Source organism: Taeniopygia guttata, chromosome 2, assembly GCF_048771995.1.
Source record: "Taeniopygia guttata chromosome 2, bTaeGut7.mat, whole genome shotgun sequence".
Classification (NCBI taxonomy): Eukaryota; Metazoa; Chordata; class Aves; order Passeriformes; family Estrildidae; genus Taeniopygia; species Taeniopygia guttata.
Window position 1 is genome coordinate 125,106,135 of NC_133026.1, and position 18,579 is coordinate 125,124,713.

The following is an 18,579-nucleotide window of genomic DNA, read 5'->3' on the forward strand; positions in this document are numbered from 1 at the left end:
ACCCTAGTCTTTACTGAATTCAAGACTGTCAAGAAAAACTGTTAAGTTTTTCATTGCATAAGCTAACCTGCAAATAAAAACATACTTTAAAATCCTAAATACATAATGATAGTTTTATTTTAACAGAATAAAGAATAAGAATATGCTTTATAAGTATTGATTAGTTGAATTTTGCAAACCCATTATGAACAAGACAAAATTTTGAACTTTTGAGAAAATAACAGGAATTTTCCCTTCTGTTTTGCAGAATAATACAAACAGTGGTGCAAAATTAATCTGTGTTCAGAAGTAAATGATTGCATTGATCATATGTGCTTATCATTGAAATTCACTTTGAAAACTTCCTGGTATCTTTTTTCCAATGTGAACGACGAGTAATTATATTTTAGGAGCATATAATATTGAATAATACTGTGTTATATTGGTTTCTTAATATAAAAAGTTCTGTAATAATAAGGAATTATTTTTCCTGCCCCAGTTGGTTTTGAAAGTCTGAGTATGTCATGCATGGATTCAAGATTTCTTGGAGTTCTGATCTAGAATTTTCTTTTCTGATTGATAAGACAGAAGTGCCACACATGACTCAGTCTGTCTGAGAAAGTCCATATTGTTGGAGAACAAACATGAAAGGTGTGAACATTTCTTGTTACAAAAGTAAATGAAACAAAACAAGTTCACTAGCGCCTATGTTTTAAAACAGCTCTTTTTGAGTGGTCTGTGGTTTAAATGGACATCCAGAAGCATGGGCAAAGGTGGAAACATTTGCTATATCAGCATAAGAGGCAATAATTTCCACCTACTTAACTGAAAGGTGTATTTGTTTTAGTCTTCCTCACTGAGGCTTTGATAAGGAAAGGGAAGAGAAAGATATCTGTTTTCAGTATGTCAGTAACCAGACTCCAGGAAAACAGTGACAATTGCCAAGCTATCCAGCTTGATGAAAGCCTCAGCTGCATTCAGATTCTTGTCTGTCTTCCAGTGAATGATATAAAGCTGAAAACCAATTAACAGGATCCATTTTGCTGGTTCTATTACAAAGGAATTCTATTACAAAATCAGTGAGAAATAGAAAAGCCACTCTGCATTCTTAGGGTCTGAGGAAACTGAGGACATGCCCGTGAAAGCTTGCAGATTTATGGTGGTCAGCTGAATTGCCCTGGCATTGTCAGGACTCACTCAGGCTTTACCTTGGGTAGGCACAACTGCAGGGATTCCTGAAAACAGTTTAGGGGTAAGTACACAGAGATGTGGACAAGCACAGCTTACAAAAGACAGACATTTTTCTAACTCTGCTGCTAACAGTTTGCAGTGCATGCCTTTAAAAATGTAGTGCATCAAATAGCATTTTGTGGAGTGCAACCATTTTGTTACACATGGTGCAATATTTACCCACAATAGCCCCATTTACTGCAAAAAAATGATGGTATGGCCATGAATGTCATAGAGTTTTAAGGAATTTTGTTTAGTCTAGCATTGTATATTGTATCTTGAGCTTTTTTTTTTTTTTTTTTCCTTTTTTCCTATGGAATATATACTTTCAGTTTGGAAAGCATAAGAATTTCTTTAAATGCCATCTCACCTATGAATATGTTTAGCATTTCTGTAGGAATTAAGTAATTCTATGGCAATAGACTAATCCTGGATTACTTGTATAATGTTTCAGCAACATCACAAGAGAAAATATAAAATCTTCTTAAAATACAAGGAGGAGATTCTAAAATATAGAATCAGAACATAGAAATTATCATGTAATAGACATAATCCTAAACATTTGATTTCAATCCCTTTTTGTTTCTAATTCCATTTAATTTTAAATCTGAATTACTGTATTTTCAACTTAAGATGTTTATTGTTTCAACATATTTTAAACTATTGATTCAAAACAAACTATTGAATATCTAATCATGCACTGCTTAAACACAGCTGGAGTGCACTACCTCTTTACAACTGAAAGCAGTTCCAAGGGGACACCCCCTTCTTATCTTGGCTGTATCAAGTGAGATAACTTGATCACTTTGGCAAGAGAAGAGGAAGATAGTTCTGGCTGTGTGTTCCTAATGTCTGGATGAAAAATGTATAATCCAGCTCCTTAGTTTATCATGTTGGAATGTTCATAACATTTAAAAAGCTGCCAATGATAACATTACCTGGAATGAACATGAATAATTTGTGTATGCTGATGACTATTAGCAAGACTTTAAGGCACTGGAAAACAAATAAAACCTTTATTTTTGAGATGGTTTTAAATTTTTGTAAAACACACCTTGTTTCATTATCTGAAGACATACTGGAACAGCTGCTGGGGCCCTTACTAGATAACTTTTTTTCCTCTTTGCTTTACTAATTTCTTCTGTGTTGCCTTCTTATTTGGTGTCCTTGAAAAGCCAGGAGGAACAAAACCAATAAACCCAACCAACTTGCAGAGATCAGCATGTTTATAGCTTTGAGGCACTCCAGCTACAGTTTTAGTGGGGCATCGGGTGATCAGGCTCTCTGAAAAGCAGATGATGTAGTGTCAGGCTCCATGTACTTGTACAGCTGACCTTTTAAACATTTAACAGAGGTTATTTACTTTTATACCTGTACCTTACAGCCCTACTTCACTATTTAAATATGGATTAGATTATCTAAATTTAGCTAATAATCACAGTCAACATAACCCAATTTGCTTTTGCAGGGTCAACTTTGCACTTGCAGGGATGGTATTGTTTTTGTAAAATAAAATAACTACCAAAGCTATCTACAAATGCTTTTTTTTTTTTTTCCCTATGTATGATATATGTGGACAGACCTTGAAAACTTGACTTTGTCTTTTCTTTCATTGACTCTGCCTCTGAGGCATATTTCCTTCTATCCATTGTGTGCTCTGAGCCTTGCTTATTAGTTTTGAATGGAAATGAAACTGTTGCAACATTTGTGTTCCAGAGATGGGTCCTCCAGTCAGCCTTGCAAATGCAATGTAAAAACTTCATCAATCAATAGTGTCTTCCTGACAGCCAAGTTGTACATTTCAAAGATTTTAATACTGTGCAAGCAGTTTTCTCTTTATTCACACCTTCTTACATGAGATTATGTTTAAGTAGCTAGAGAAAAAATCCTGACAGTTTATGCAGTTAATCCAAAGTCATTGAAGGTTTTAATTCTAGATATGTATACAAGTGCATCAGTCATAGTAAATCTGCAAGTCTCTTTGACACAGTTTCCAAATTCAGGTGAAATATATGTGAATACATCTTCTCCTCCAGAGAGTATGACAGTGTTTTAAAGGTCTATTTCTTCACAGAAGTAACAGTTATAGGTACTTGATGTTTTCTGAATTTAGAGTATGAGCTGCCCCAGGTGTACTGACATTGCTTATTGGTTATTTCCATTAATTCATTGCTTACAAGCACATAAAAGTGTATTGATTTACACTGTAGTGATAGGCACCTGTAATTGTGCATGCTGCTTAGAAATATGTACCTGCAGTTGCAAATGCAACGTCACACATCTGCAGAAAGAAATCTCCTTTGCTATCAAAGTAATAAGACTCACCAAAGGAAAAAAAAATCCAAAAAACAAAACACTAGTCCACAGTGTTTTCATATGGGTTCATAGAATAACTTTTGCATATGTATAAACCTCCCACTGTAGAAAAAAAAAAAATTTAAAAAAAAGGCACAATTGAGTAACACAATTGAGTGTTTAGAAAGTCTCCTCTTATGTTCCCCTCCCCAAATCAGTGAGTGTCCTGGAGATTTCCTACTGGGAAATTACCTTTTACCATTGACACAAGAACACTTGCCAACAAGTCCTAATTTTAAAGAACACAATTTGGATCTTCTCTGACATTTAAAAGGTGTTGCCAAATCATATAACATATATAGTCTTTATAAGTACTCCTGAAAAGCAAATAGTCTTTCTATATAATTTTTTTAAAAGAGAATGAAAAAAAAAATCTTATATCCCCCCCTCTTCAGGTCCCCTTTTTACTAAACTGAAGGGTTGTCTTTATCCTTATCATTAAATTTCATGTGGAATGAAAGTCCAATACCAATGGTCTCTTTGCATCTGGAAGGTTTCCAAGAGACACAGAGGAGACCCACAAATTGAATTTTTAAAATATTTAGTTTTAGTATCTATAGGAAACTGAAGGTCTCCACTGGCAATAGAGTATAACATGTACCAGTGTTCAGGTCCCAGGAAAAATAAATAATTGTAGTTTTCTGCTTCTAACTCTGTACCAGTACTGAACTGATGTCACTTTTCCATGGAATTGCATACATAATAAAGATCCTTGATATAAAATCCATGTAACCTATTATTGTTATAATTAAAATAAATAAATACATTATTAAAAAAATCTCGTTTTTTGTTAAAGATTACTTCTACCATTGTTGCCTTGATAACTGCAGCTCAAACTTGCCTTCTTTTTCTCCTTGCAAGCTGCTGTCCTTTTTTAAAAAAATGCTACTGGTGCCAATGAAAACTGTTAAGAAAAGATCACTGATTTGAATTTCTTCTGAATTTCTAACTTACCTAAGAGTTTTTATATGCCTGCTCGAACAGCAAAGACATTAGCCTTTTCTAACCAGTCTTTATTGATTCCATATGACTTCAGAAGGGCATGAGAACCTACGGCTAGAGGTTGTAATAAGATTGTGGTAAGGAAACAGTGTGGTCTGCACAATCAGAAAATATTTATTTTTTGATTCAGTACAAATATTAAAACAGATGCGAGTTGGATGCCAAATTAAAATACAAATCATTCTAACTGTTCAAATACTACCCAAAGACCTTTACACTAAATAACCCAAAGAATAATTATGATATAAAAATGAAGACTACAGAAAAAGCAGTGGATGCTCAGCCTTTTTTAAAATCCATGTCAGTGATTTAAGAAATTTACATGCAGATTTTAGAATATTGATTTTGAAAAATCACTAAAAAATAGTCAATCTCTGTCGCTCTTAGTGGTGGTAAACAACCTTCAGTGTTCAAGAAAATGGTCAATATATTATTAAATACTACATTAAAACAACCAACAATGCTCTTAATAAGAAAGGAGGTCCAAAACCTACTAAGTCCTAAGCTTCAGATGCTTTGGGAATGATCTCATGCCATTTTTATACTGCTGGGAATCTGCAAGGCAATCTTTTGGGGATTGATACCTGATTGTTTTAAAGCTAAGTTCTGCTAACACATATGAGATTTTGCCTGGATAAACTCTGTCTCATGCATACTTAAAAGCATGATTGCATTTTTGGGACCTTATGCTTGATAAGTAGTGCAGCATGTTAAATAGTTGTGGTATTATCTATATTTGTAAACATTTTAACTGAGTGTATGGAGTAATTATTTCTATATAAAATAAGGTTTATCACAGATTATGTAAGTCTTGCCTTGTCATCCTGAGTTGCAAAACTGGAACTTGTTGACATTTTCCTGTTTTTCTTACAGGCTGTTCTCAGTAATACGAAACTACTGATATCTGCCTTTGCAGATGTCCGCAGCTGACGTCAGGAATTTCAGGCACCATTGTGCAAGTTGTGTTCTAACCTGTAAAACTTGTTGCAGTGGTGATTAGGGATATGACAACTTTCAGGTACATCTCATTCATAGCTGGATTGCAATTTTCTGTTCATTTTTTTTGGGGTTGTTCAGAAATTATGTTTCATCAGAATAGAAAATGTTCAAAGAAAAATTAACACCACAAACTTCTGCTGAAGGTCATCTTCAACTGCTTGATCTCTGACTCAAATCAGATTACTAAAATGATATCAGTCAGCTTGAAACAGAATATGCATCTTGCAGAACAGAAATTTTGACTTTTGACCATATCTGATATCAATTACAATTGCTCCTTTGGAATAATGTAGGAGATCAGTTCCTTCACTTCTAAGAGAGCCAGAGCACCAAGTCACTTGCAGTTGTTCACACTCATGGCAAGGTGAGAGACCCCTCAGTTTCTTGTCTGCCATCAGTTATCTGTAGACTATGTTTGTTACTGTGAGTTAGTTATATAAGGTTATCAAATGTACATAATTATACAGTTATATATCTATATATAACTCTATATATGGAATTATATATAGTTATCAAAGACCTTTTGCCTGCGGTCAAGAAATATCAGCTGAACCACTGAAAAAAAAAAGTGACTAGTTAGATGGGACTAACCTAAAGAGATATGAAAATGTATTTATGGTTTGTGTGGTGCATGACAGCATGATAGATGGACAATATAATATAAAGAAATTCAGTGACAAAAATACAAAAGAGTAGGGCAAGGTAATTTTGAATTTTCTAAGAAAGGAATGAAGTTTTAGGAATAATACCAAAGGAAAAATAAATATTATCTTGTTATACAGATGCAATGAGAATATAATTTGGAAATATTACCACAGTTTCTTTTGCTTGATCAGATAATCAATGTCAATTTTATGACTATGAAAAATATTCTTTCTTCACTAGGTGAGGATGGCAGAGACTCAGTAAAATGATCTCTTGGAAGAGAAGCCAAGATTTCGGAACTGTGACCTTTTCACTGTCGCATCAGCCTGGCTATAAAGTAATTCTAGACTCTGGTTTAATGCAGCAGCTTGTGTGTGACTGACACAACAACTGCTTTGCTTCTTGAAACCCAACACAACTGGCTTACGATTCCTGCCATTACTGTTTTCTGTTTCTACATCCTTAAGTGTACTTCAGCTTTTAGCTATGATCCTATCACTGTTGTTAAAATATTTAAATGCAAGTATTTCTTAATTAAAGAAAATTAATTCTAATTCTGCTGATTCTTAGAACTTTAAATAACAATTTGTCTGTCAACTCCTTTTCCTTTTTCTTCCGCATGAATGCAGGGTGTAAGGTTATTGTTATGAAGCAGCTCTTGACCTCATGCAAAGTCCAAGAGCCAGGAGTCAAAGAAAAGGAGTCCAGTGTTTTTTTAAATAAACTTCCCAATTTTTTTAATTCTTGAAGTTACAAGGTGGCTGTGCAATAAGCCTTTCTCAAGATGGCAAAGAAATTAGGTTTGACTTAAAAGAAAGTCCTAGGAAATGCAGCTTAGAAAGGGTGGCTGAATGATTACTGCTTGTTGCACAGCTCTTTCTATTTAGGCAACTTCTTTCAGATCCCTTATCTAGCTGACAAAACCCATTTCAAGGCTTTTTTGGCAACTACTTCATGGTAGGAGGAAATACCTGAACTCAAAGAGCAATGAAATTCTTTTTTTCCCAAAATAAGAGGTTTTTGTAAATTTCCATAGGGACGGAAGCAAATTATTTAAAAATTTAAGTTAAAATAATATTATTAAAGCAGTTTATTTTTGTGGCTCTTGTGCATTTCTCCTCTGTTCTTGTAATCCAGAGGTTGTCATGTTTTTTCAATACATTAGAAATTGTGGGACTAAATTGGTGGGACAGAAATCACAAAAATGTCCTAGCAACCCATGGCATAGGAAGGCTGAGGATAATAGATGCTAATACACTTCTTAAAACTCAGCCCTGTATCCCATCAACCACTGATTGTTATCTACATATTTTAGGCTACCCCAACCTGCAGGGAAAGTGTTAGCACTCTTCCAGGAAACTGGGATTAATGAAACGTAATAGCCTTGGCAAAGCCTTCACAGTATAAATAGAAGTGGATCCCTGGCTTTCTGGATGAATGTGTGCAAAGTTTTAATGTCCAGAGCTCTGAACCTACAAAACATAGATGAGTTTAACTTTAGGCACAGCAGGACACCTACTGAAGTTATATGAGAGTATGAAGTTAAAAATGAAGATAGTATAAGAATGAATGAAAGAGTCTTATTTTAGGGATGTTAGTCGAAAAAATCCCAGAAATCTCTTCCAAAAAATATTATGTTATGTTATGTTATGTTATGTTATGTTATATTAATTATACTATATTAAGTATATTATATTATATATTAATATTGAAATTATGTTTCATTTTGTAAGTTTCAAATACTACATATCTCAATAGTGTATTGATTTGTGAAAAAAAACCATGCAAATATTCTTACTCCATATTTCACTAGCTCTCATAGTGACCTTTTTTAATTTAATGTTTGCAGAGAATCGAGATACAGTTATTAGTAATGGTCTGGTCAAAATTCAATATTGTATCAGACAGTCTTCCCATATAACTATTGTAACCAGTGGGGGAAAGTTGCAAAGTCACGAAAGTTCTGGAGTGAAATAAGAGGGCGCTTCCAAGCTGCCAGTCACTGCTTGATCTGAGGAAGCTCTGGCCGTCCTGGTGTAAAGTATTGCCCAGGGTGAAAGAGATGAGGATCACCTTAAAAATAAAATAACTCATAGTAAACATTGGCCTGTGGTTTAAAGGTGTGAGGTAGGGCCCTGATGGCTCTGAAAAAGCTGTTGTCTCATATTACCCCATACCTGCTTCATGCACTGGGCTTTGCTAATGTCAGAGATACAGCTCAGTTTGTGTGTGCACAGCTGGTTACTGAGGGTAGGATCAAACTTGGCTCCTCTACGTCAGGGAAAGTGTCTTCTTAACTGGGCAATTTTATCTGCTATGGCCTATAGTTTTAGGCTTTTAATGCTAACTGAACATATATTTTAAGTTGTGAAATATAGGACATCAATCTATATAAAAAGTATAGACCTGTGTCCTGTAACTCCCTGTCCCAATTAAAAGAACAAAGTCTGAAGCAAGGAAAAAACTTGTGTCCAGACAGAGAAGCATTCATAATCTTTTCTTGTCACTGGGTTCTAGTAATATGTAGTCTATATTATCTAACAAATAACAACAGAACTTTATAGTTTTCATCATGCACCTCATATTCAGGAAATATATTTGATTGCAACTAATATGTATGTTTAGATAACAGAAGAGATTTGTAGGTAGACAGGAAATGTTAGTACAAACAAATTTTATGTTTGGCAGTTATGCTGACACAACATTAAAAAATTGATATTAGAAATGACGGGGTAGTTCTATGTTTTTGTCTTTAACCTTGTATCTTAATATGAAAACAGAATATATTGTGGCAGACTCATAGACTTATAACATACATAAGAGAAAGACAGACTGTTATGTTGATATATTTTACTTTCCCTAGATTAGGGGTTTTCACCAAGCAGGCTTGTTCTTCTTGTTGTCTTTCACATCTAAAAGAATCCATAGACCCCAGAGTTTTGGACCTAAAGTTGAAAATCATATTTGTGTGTCAGGAGATTGCTGAAAATTGTTACTTGAATGACACATGTTCAGGATTTGCATGCTTCAGCTGGACTTGCTGATAGATTTAAACGTAGCTTTGCCAGGTGTATTTATACATACATACATACATATATATATATATATATGTATCCCTGCTATTCTATTACTTGAGAATCATTTTCAGCTGTATCTGTGGCACTGTATGTATGGAGCAGATGTTTGTCCAAGGTAATGAAATGTATTCAATTTTTGTAGTTCCAAAAATTTTAGTTCTTTATTACAAGGGTTCATGGTGACAGGACAAAGGGAATGGCTGTAAACTAAGAGAGGGTAGGTTTAGATTAGATATTAGGAAGAAATTTTTTACTGTGAGGCACTAAAACAGGTTGTCCAAAAAGGTTGTGAATGTCTGGAAGTGTTCAAGGCCAAGTTGGATGTGGCCCTGAGCAATCTGGCTTAGTGGAAGTTTCCCTGCCCATGACCATGGAAGGGAGGTTAGAACTGGATGATTTAAAGTTCTTTCCAAATCAATCGATTATTCTACAATACTTCAGTGATTTGTGATAGCATTTATTCTGCAAGTTGCATTAGGCATTAACTAAATCTCATGATTTTGTACAGAACTGACTGTTGAATAAATAGCGCAAGAGAAATGCCTTCTTTAAGAGGTGTCACTGACTGTTGAAACTGCATTGTTTTAATCAAAACGTTGCTCCTGATAGAAAATATTTTAATCAGAATAAGGCAGTCACACAATCTCCAGCTTGGAGGCTTTCACTGGGGAGCTGTGCCCTCTGCTGTTGGCTTGGGCACAGTGAAGGAATAGCAATAAGCACCAGCCTGAATACTTTTGACCTGAAACATGGGTAAAATGGGACAGTTCAAAATCCTTCTAACATTACTAATTTCATAGGGCAAGTTGTTGTCCAAAACCCATTTGTGGTATGAGAATTTTTCTCAAAATGCTACAGAATATTTAATTCAAGCTTCATTGTAAATTGCATCTGGTGGCTAAGAATATTTTTTGTTTCTCATCACCTGAGAGACTCATCAGTGAAAAAGAGGAGAAAAAGAACTTTTGAGATGGATTTTTTTTTCTTTTCTCAGTGATGAAGCTTTAAAAGTCATGTTTTCTTCTGAAACAATGGGTAGAAAAAGTACTAACTCTTCTATCAAAACAGAAGTACAAAACCAAAAAGTGTATGGTTACTGGAAAGGTTATTGTTCATTTAATTATTGTTGAACTTTTTTTCATCAAATACCGCTTAAAATCCAATTCAAAGCTTATTTTTCTATATTGTTGGCTGGCTATTCTGCCTGTAATTTGCCATACCTTTTACTCTTACTGTTCACAATGGTGATAGTCACAAAAAATCTGTAAGTCATTGAGGGATGCAGTGCTTCTTTCACTATTTCTCAAATACAGTTCTCAATAACAAAGGCACAGGGGAAAAAAAAAATATTTTCAGTTGCTGTTCTAAACTATAAAAATCATAATTTCAGCTGCTATTCTAAACTATTTTTCTCTTTGAGATACTAAGCTGCTGGAAAGACACCTTCATGAGCAACACAATTAAGTTTTATAACAAATGTAAAATTCAGATGTGCATATATGCAAATAAGCATATTTATGCATCACAGTGGTAGTTTAGCTGATTTCCAATCTAGGATTTTATTACACAGGCAGTGTTCTTTCTTGTTATGTTCCACATTAAACTCTACAAGCATAGTGCAAGTTGGAGAAGTATCCAAACTGCAAGACAGGGACTGGGGGAGCAAAATCCCTCTCGTGGTTAGAGATCAGGTTTGTGACCACTTGAGGAACTTGAACATACAGTGGTCTATGGGATGTTGAAGTAAATCCCAGAGTCCTGAGGGAATTGGCTGATGTAGCTGCCATGCCACTCTCCATGACATTTGAAAAATCATGGCAGTCAGGTGACTAAGTGACTGGAAAATGGAAACATCACACTCATTTTTCTAAAGGGCGTAAAGGAGGATTCTGTGAGCTACTGTCTTGTCAGCCCTACTACCTGAGAATAGAATAGACCTTCATGGCAGCTATGCTGCATGGAGGACAGAGAGGTGAATCAGAACATCCAGCATGGCTTCACCAAGGGCAAGTCCTGCCTGACAAACATAGTGGCCTTCTGTGGTGGAGTTGACTACATCAGTGGACAAGGGAAGAGCCACTGATGCCATCTGTCTGTACTTCTGTAAGGCCTTGGAGACAGTCCCCCACAGCATCCTACTGTGTCAGCTGGAGAGAGATGGGTTTGGGTGTCCTGTTTGGTGATGGAGGAATTGGTGGAACCATGGCGCCATCCAGAGGGGTCAGGGGTTCAATGTCCTGAAGTATGTCAGTTGCAGGTGGTGTCCGTCAGGGGTCCATATGGGGACAAGTGCAGTTTAATGGTTTTTAACAGTGACTTAGGCTAAGGGATCAAGTGCACCCTCAAGAAGTTTGCAGATGACACCAAGATGAGTGGTAGGGATAACACACCTGAAGGATGGAATGCCATCCAGAGGGACCTGGACAAGCCTGAGAAGCCAGCCCACGAGATCCTCAAGAGTTTCAACAACGCCAAGTGGGGGCCAAGCCTGAGTCAGGGCAAACCCTAGGATTATAAAAACTGGGGTATGAAGGGACTGAGAGCAGCCTTGCCAAGAAAGGCTTAGGGCTGCTGGTGGATGAGAAGCTGGAAATGTCCCAGCAGTGTGCGCTCACATCCCCAAAAACCAACCATATCCTGTGCTGCATGAGAAGATTGGCCAGCAGGGAGGTGATTCTACCCCTCTGTTCTCATGAGATCCCACCTGGAGTACTGCAAGCAGTGCTAGGAACCCCAGCACATGAAAGACATAAATCTGTGGGAGTAAGTCTAACACAGGGGAGCCACAAAATGGGTTGAGAGCTGGAACACCTCTCCTATGAAGAATGGCTGAGAAAGTTGTGCTTTTTCAGCCTTGAGAAGAGATGGCTCCATGTAGACCTCACTATAGCTATTCAGTACTTTAAGGAGGCCTATAAGAAAGATGGGGATAAACACTTCAGTAGGGCATGTAGCAGTAATACAATGGGTAATGTTATAATTAAATATGGTAGATTCAGATTACATAAAAGGAAGAAGTTCTTTACAAAGAGAATGCTGGAACACTGGCACAGATTGCCCAGAGAGGTGGTGGATGCTCCATTCCTGGAAACATTCAACTTAAGGCTGGACAGAGCTCTGAGAAATATCATCTAGATGAAAACATCCCTGCTCATTGCATGGAGTTGGAAGTAGATGACCTTTAAGGTTCCCTTCCAACACTCCATGATTTCATGATTCTGTGGTAAATGTATCCACTTATTTGATGGTGCAAGGACAGCCTGGTGCAGTGAGACTTGTTGGTACCTTTCCTTTTTCACCAGGGCATATTTGAAACCTCCTGCATATGCAACCTAAGAATCATATTTGTTAAGAACCAGAAATAGTTGTAGGAATGTCATAGAATTCACAAGTACCCCAGGGACATTAAACCAACTCTGTCACCTACAGACACTCCATTTCTGCGTTTTCACTAAAAAAACCCCACCTTAGCCCTGTGTAGAGTTCTTACCGATGTGCAACTGACAAGAATCCCATTTGGGAAAATCTAGTGTGCAAACTGAAGTATGAGAATGATCAAGATTTAATGACAATTGTAGAGAAATTGAGCAAGGTTTTTGCAAGAAATCATACATATTCCACAACCATCTTCCACCTCCAGTGGGCATCCCACTGGGAGGTGAGCAAGCTTTGTGATGCCTCCTCCTCATCTTTGTGATTCACCTTCCTAAACAGGAGGGAGAATTAGTTGTTTACAATAAATTAATCTTGATATCTTTTCTATTCTTAAATGAACATCTGCTTTTGCAAATTTCTGATAAAATCATGATGTGACTCAAAATGTCAAAAAATATGGCATGCTTGCCCTGTTTCTCTGAGTTCCTGCTGCAGTTTAGCACATTCCATGCCCCTTGCTACCATGAAATCACACTTTGTATTACCTGGTTATCCTATTCCTCTCACAGAGGTACAAAAAAATGAATTCTGGTGTACTGCCAAAGCATCAGAGAGAATTGTGGGAGTCCCAGGTCAACAAGCTGCAGGTCTCCTTTCAGTAAGCTTTTTCATCTGTTTTCTTCCCAGAGATGGCCTTGAAAACCTGAAACAATGTGAACAGACTGAGATGGAGGCAAGCGGCCAAGGAGTTGATCTCAGCTTGACAAGAGGCAGAAAGCAAGAGTGTTGCTGAATGGAGACAGGTGCATGATGGCATTCCTGCACATTCATGCTCCTACCTATTCAGAAAAGAAGAAATCCTGAATAAAATCTCCCTCTCCCTTACCATCTCCCTGGCCATTGTCCATCCCATTGCAGGCTGACAGAGCAAGAATGTGGGAGACGATGGAGGACTCTCCCAGCTATTTCACTGCAACTCTGAAGTACATCTTTACCTGACAAGACAGATAGTTAAAAAAATCTGAATTATTACTTTTGTGAAGAATTCATATTCGGTTTGTTTCTTTGCAGTTTACCCCAATTCCATGCTTCCCAGTAACAGTGTCTTGAAAAATGCCCACTTTTACTTGAAAGGACCATACCCTCGTGTTTCTGTAGACAAAGATTAAAATCACTCAGATGATCTCAATAACATCAGTCTTTGACAGCTTTTTGAAGTGACAAGAAAACAGACCTAAATAAAGATATTTTGGCTTCTATGTTTTAGAAACTGAACCAAGAAAAATGTAAAGAGGAGGCTGTAAGAAATAGAAGGACTCACAGAAAAGTATCTGTTTAGAATAATATGGGAGCAGACTGGATCTGAAGATGTGGAAAGATGGAAATGAAATGTGTATTAGAACAACCTGGTGAGACCAGAGTTCTAGCTTGTGGCTGCCTCACTTGCACACCTTGAGTACCTCTAATGTGTATACGCAGAACAAGGCTATCTTAGCTTTGCTTGGTGGCAGAAACGAAATGTTTCTGTCCTTTGCATTAATCATTCTATACCTTGATGGAGGCACTAATTTTCAGTGAAGGATAGCCCTTCTTTTTCTCATCTTTGTATTGCTCTCTGCCACATAAAACAACCACTGAATTTGGGTTCACTATTTTTCTTACAAAAGTACTGCTCTTAATGTTTTTTTAGTTGGCTATATGATGCTACTCTTGCCTCTGCACTAAAACTTGCTGTACATGTAGGAAGGTTAATCTTGTCTAGCGCAAGACTTTGGACTTCAGTGATGTTATTTTCCCTCATTGTTTTATTGATCATCAGCATACTGTACATTAATAGTCCATGTATGTTAACCCTACACATTTCTTTTTACATGGCCAACCATTTGAAAGTGTATTTTGTCCAGAGACTACTGAAAACACTAGTTCTTCTACTTCTTTCCCAAATGTATATCAGTAAGTGAAATTAAATTTTAGCAAGCATTTTAAGAACGAATTATGAAAGCAGTTCTTATGCTAAGTAAAATTAATATAAACGATTTTATTGTATTTTCTGACATATATGTGAAATATTTTGAGGTTGTTATTTCTGCAGGAGGTTGGGCTAGGTTATAAAATACTTCTCTATCACTATAAAAAATACTGGAACACTAGATAAGACCACTGAGTTCCTGGTTTATTCTATTCATTTTCGAAGAACAGATTCAGGAATCATAGATTGTGCCATATAAAGAATATGTCCAGAATTAATGGCAAGAAGAATGAGTCAGAGATGTGGGCATCCCCTCAGGAATTTTGAACATGGATGTGCAATGATTTTTATAATTCATTACATTTGGATTAGAAAAATATATAGATAATGGCTGTTCTCTGAATTTTTATGTGGTGAAAACCATCATGTGAATAAAGTAAAACAGCCAGCAGTCCAAAACTTACCACTTTGTTAAGATAAACTAATAAAATTGAGAGTTCAGACACGTATATTTATAGGAAAAAGAAGAATATCCAGTAAGTGATGGTGTGGGATGTTGCAAGATGGGGATGATCTCAGTTATTACAAACAGGAGACTAGATCTAAATGAAGGGGATTATAAAAGCTATAATTAGCTAATGCTCCCTAGAAGCCTAACCTAAACTGTTGAGTTTTTTCCATTCCAAAGGGCAATACTATACAGAGATCACATATCATGTAGTAAGTACAGAAAGAAAAACAAATCTTATACAAACAGTATTGCCTTCAATTATTTCAGAGCAATCTTTTAAATTTTCTGGGACAGACACTTTACCTTTAATGATGATTAAAGGATAAAGGTGATTGCTGAAGGACTGTTTACTTATTATATTGGAATATAACATACACATTACAATTAATGTCACCAAGTTACACTGATTTTATTTACATACTCATAGATGATGCTTTACTCTTTAGATTGTGCTGTAAATTCTGAAGAAGGCAGATGGGCTGGTGAAGAAAACAGAATCCTTTGTCTTGTAAAACCAAACTTACTATTTTCAGGAGTGATTTCAGTGCTGTGTTACTTATTGTTTACAAATATTCATGTGTTAACATAAAAACTCGAGGAAGAATGGCTGTATCTGTTCTGCATGAATCTTATTCTGTCTGTAGAGAGTTTTCAAAGTCTGCAAATGTGCAAGGGTTCAAACCCTGACTGCGAATAAGTGAAGGGGCACAGGAGATCTTTCTTTTCACAGAGAGACAGCAAATGTGTATTGCCCTTTACTGTAAACACATGGATAACAGAGGGAAGCACCAGAGAAGGACTATAAGCAATGCCAAGGCTTTTCAGAAGTGTGGTTAATGCTGTCTTACAAAGGACAGGCTGTTTGTACCATCTGCTAGAGATGCAAGAGAACGAAAAGTGCCTTGTGAGACATACATAGACTAAATATGGAAGCTCAGGCTTGATTCTCCCAAGTTCCCCCCAGCACATCCAAAGAACATCTGGTAAGCTAATTCAGGAACCAGACCAAGTTACATTAATTTTAAAAATAAATTCATAGTCTCTTCAAATGCAAAGCTTTATGTCACTTTAAAAACAGACAACTGCTATTTAAAATAAACCTCCAATGTCTGGAGTAAGTAAAAGCGTTTTTTACCTGAACTGTGTCTATAAAGAGTACAAGTATGAGCACTCCAGCTAAAACAAAGGATCTGGTTATTAACTTAAAATCCTTCATGTGCTTAAATTCTTGGTTAGGTTGGGCTTTTGTGCTAGATGGCTTAGCTATCCATCATCAGTTTGGAAGCAGAGGAAGGTCTTGCAACCATTTCATCTACACAGCACAAATTTTTCACTGTAACAAGTATATCAGTGGTCCATTGAACTTCTCTTTCCTCCCCCATTGTACTAAAGAAATGAAAGCTTCAGTTCTTATGCCATAGAAGCAAGTGACACTGAATATTTGACTTTCTAGCAAATCTTAGTCTTTCTGAGTCAGTGCTAAATGTTGTTTTCTGTTTGAGTGATAGATAAATATAGCTTATATCTGTTATCCATAAGGAGGTTTCCTCCATCAGGAAGATGTCTTGCCTCCATGGAGGCACTAAAGCTATAGTGGTGACTGTTGAAGCAAAGACATCAGTTTCTAATGTATATTTTTTCCTGAAAACCAGCAGAATTCTTGTAATACAAAATGGCTCGTATTTATCTTCACTCTTGCCGCTGGCATCTGTATATAAGCATGACTAACTATTAAAATATAAACCTATAAAAAGCACATCCTGAATGTCTGCTTTTCAGTATTACAGGATGTTTGGTAGCCAATGTCATTAGATGTTAGTCTGTGTACTACCACCTAGAAAAAAAAAGTCATAATATTGCCAAAAGCAAAAGACCGGTGTCAAAGCTGACAAATTCAGAAGGGCTTAATGAAGTTGTTTTCTGTCTATGATGAAAAAAAAAGAGACTTAAGATGCCTTTTTAAAAATAATTTTGGTATTAGATCATTGCTAGTCCACAGGAGATTGCTTAAACTCTCAGAAATTGTTTTGGGTAAGGATTGTTTGACTTCGTGGACTATGCACCCAGCTACTGAAGTTAAATTCTTTGTACTTCCTAGTTGTTTGGGTATATTATCTGTTATTTTACCATAATAAATAATTTTGGTGTTTTTACAAGATTACAGTTTATTATTTTATTATACCCAAAGGTATTATCAAACTCGGACCTTTAATAAATTCAGAGAAGAAAAATACAATGCATTCAGCATCTCTGAATTTATAGCTAAACAAATGGTATTGGTCTTGGAATACACAGATGAAAATTGTTGGACTGTTGCCCAATTGTGTGTGTAAGACCTATAATTGAAACACTAGGTTCATTGCCTTCTCAAAAAAGGTATAGTGATGCAAGGTTAGAAAAATATTTTCCGTGTCTAATGCCTTAAAATACTTTGCTATAATTTCAGTAGAGAACCTTTACAAAAAGCATGTGATTAAAGCTGGAATGCCCAGCCAGAAGCACATAGAAGAATACTGAGTAGTGAAACCAACTTTACAAACACCAATGTTTAGGGACACATACTGACAAGTACTAAAATGAATTTGAGGTTGTTGTGGGTGCTTGTTCTGCTGTTTGTTCCATCCAGCATGCTGCTTACCAACTGCAGCTCTGCAAGAAAATAGTGAAACAGATTGTGATGTTCTGCAGTAGGGACACCCAGAACAGGCCAGATTTACCCCTTCAAAAAAGGTGTTCCTGTAACGAGCAGTTAGATAACATTTAGCACTTCTGTGACTGTTTTGATGACTAACAGTTTGCAAGAATCATATTATTAATCTTTAACACAGTCCTGTGAGGTAGAGAATAGGGTGCTGTACTCTGCATGGCTACAGCAATGTGAACACTGGTCAGGGACTGACAACCACAGCTCCTCAGAGGACATCACTGTTTGAAATGGGACTAAATGTAATGGCTTCTCATTTTTTGTCATATCCCTTTAATTGCAGTTGTGCTGTCTTGGAGGAATTTGTATTTTGAATAGATGGGAAATCTTTCCTCTGCGCATGTAGGATGTTTGAGAAATTGGCAGGTGCTGATTGACCATACAAGCTGCCAGGATTGATGTGCTTGAGATTTCTTATAGGCATTTCCTGATCTGTGATTCTTCATGATGATATATTTAATCCTTATTTATGCATTTCAGCTGAGTATATTTCTTAAAATTAATCAGTAAGGTCTACCAACAAATGAGGTCTGTTTCATTTTGTATCTGGGTTGTGCAGTAGTGAACTCGCGCATTATGTATGTCCTCAGAGAATGCACCTGAACACAAACATTACATTGATCTCAGTTCTGAGCAAATCAAAAGCATTTTACAAGTCTAGAATGGCTGACTAGATAGAGAGTTTCTTGGTATCACTATAATAGAGGGAAAGACATCAAGCCAGCACCAAGCA

General features: G+C 36.4%; 1 long non-coding RNA gene across 2 annotated transcripts; it reads left to right on the forward strand.

Moving 5' to 3' along the window:
• The first annotated feature begins 895 nt into the window (after positions 1 to 895).
• On the forward strand, positions 896 to 17,298 carry LOC115493941 (uncharacterized). Of its 2 annotated transcripts, XR_012054212.1 has the most exons (4): positions 896 to 1,231; positions 5,440 to 5,584; positions 6,451 to 6,547; positions 13,350 to 17,298. It is a non-coding gene; the product is annotated as an uncharacterized lncRNA (long non-coding RNA). The 2 variants fall into 2 exon arrangements; XR_003958953.4 differs by lacking the exon at positions 13,350 to 17,298 and having other exon boundaries at positions 900 to 1,231; positions 6,451 to 6,764.
• The last annotated feature ends 1,281 nt before the right edge of the window (positions 17,299 to 18,579 follow it).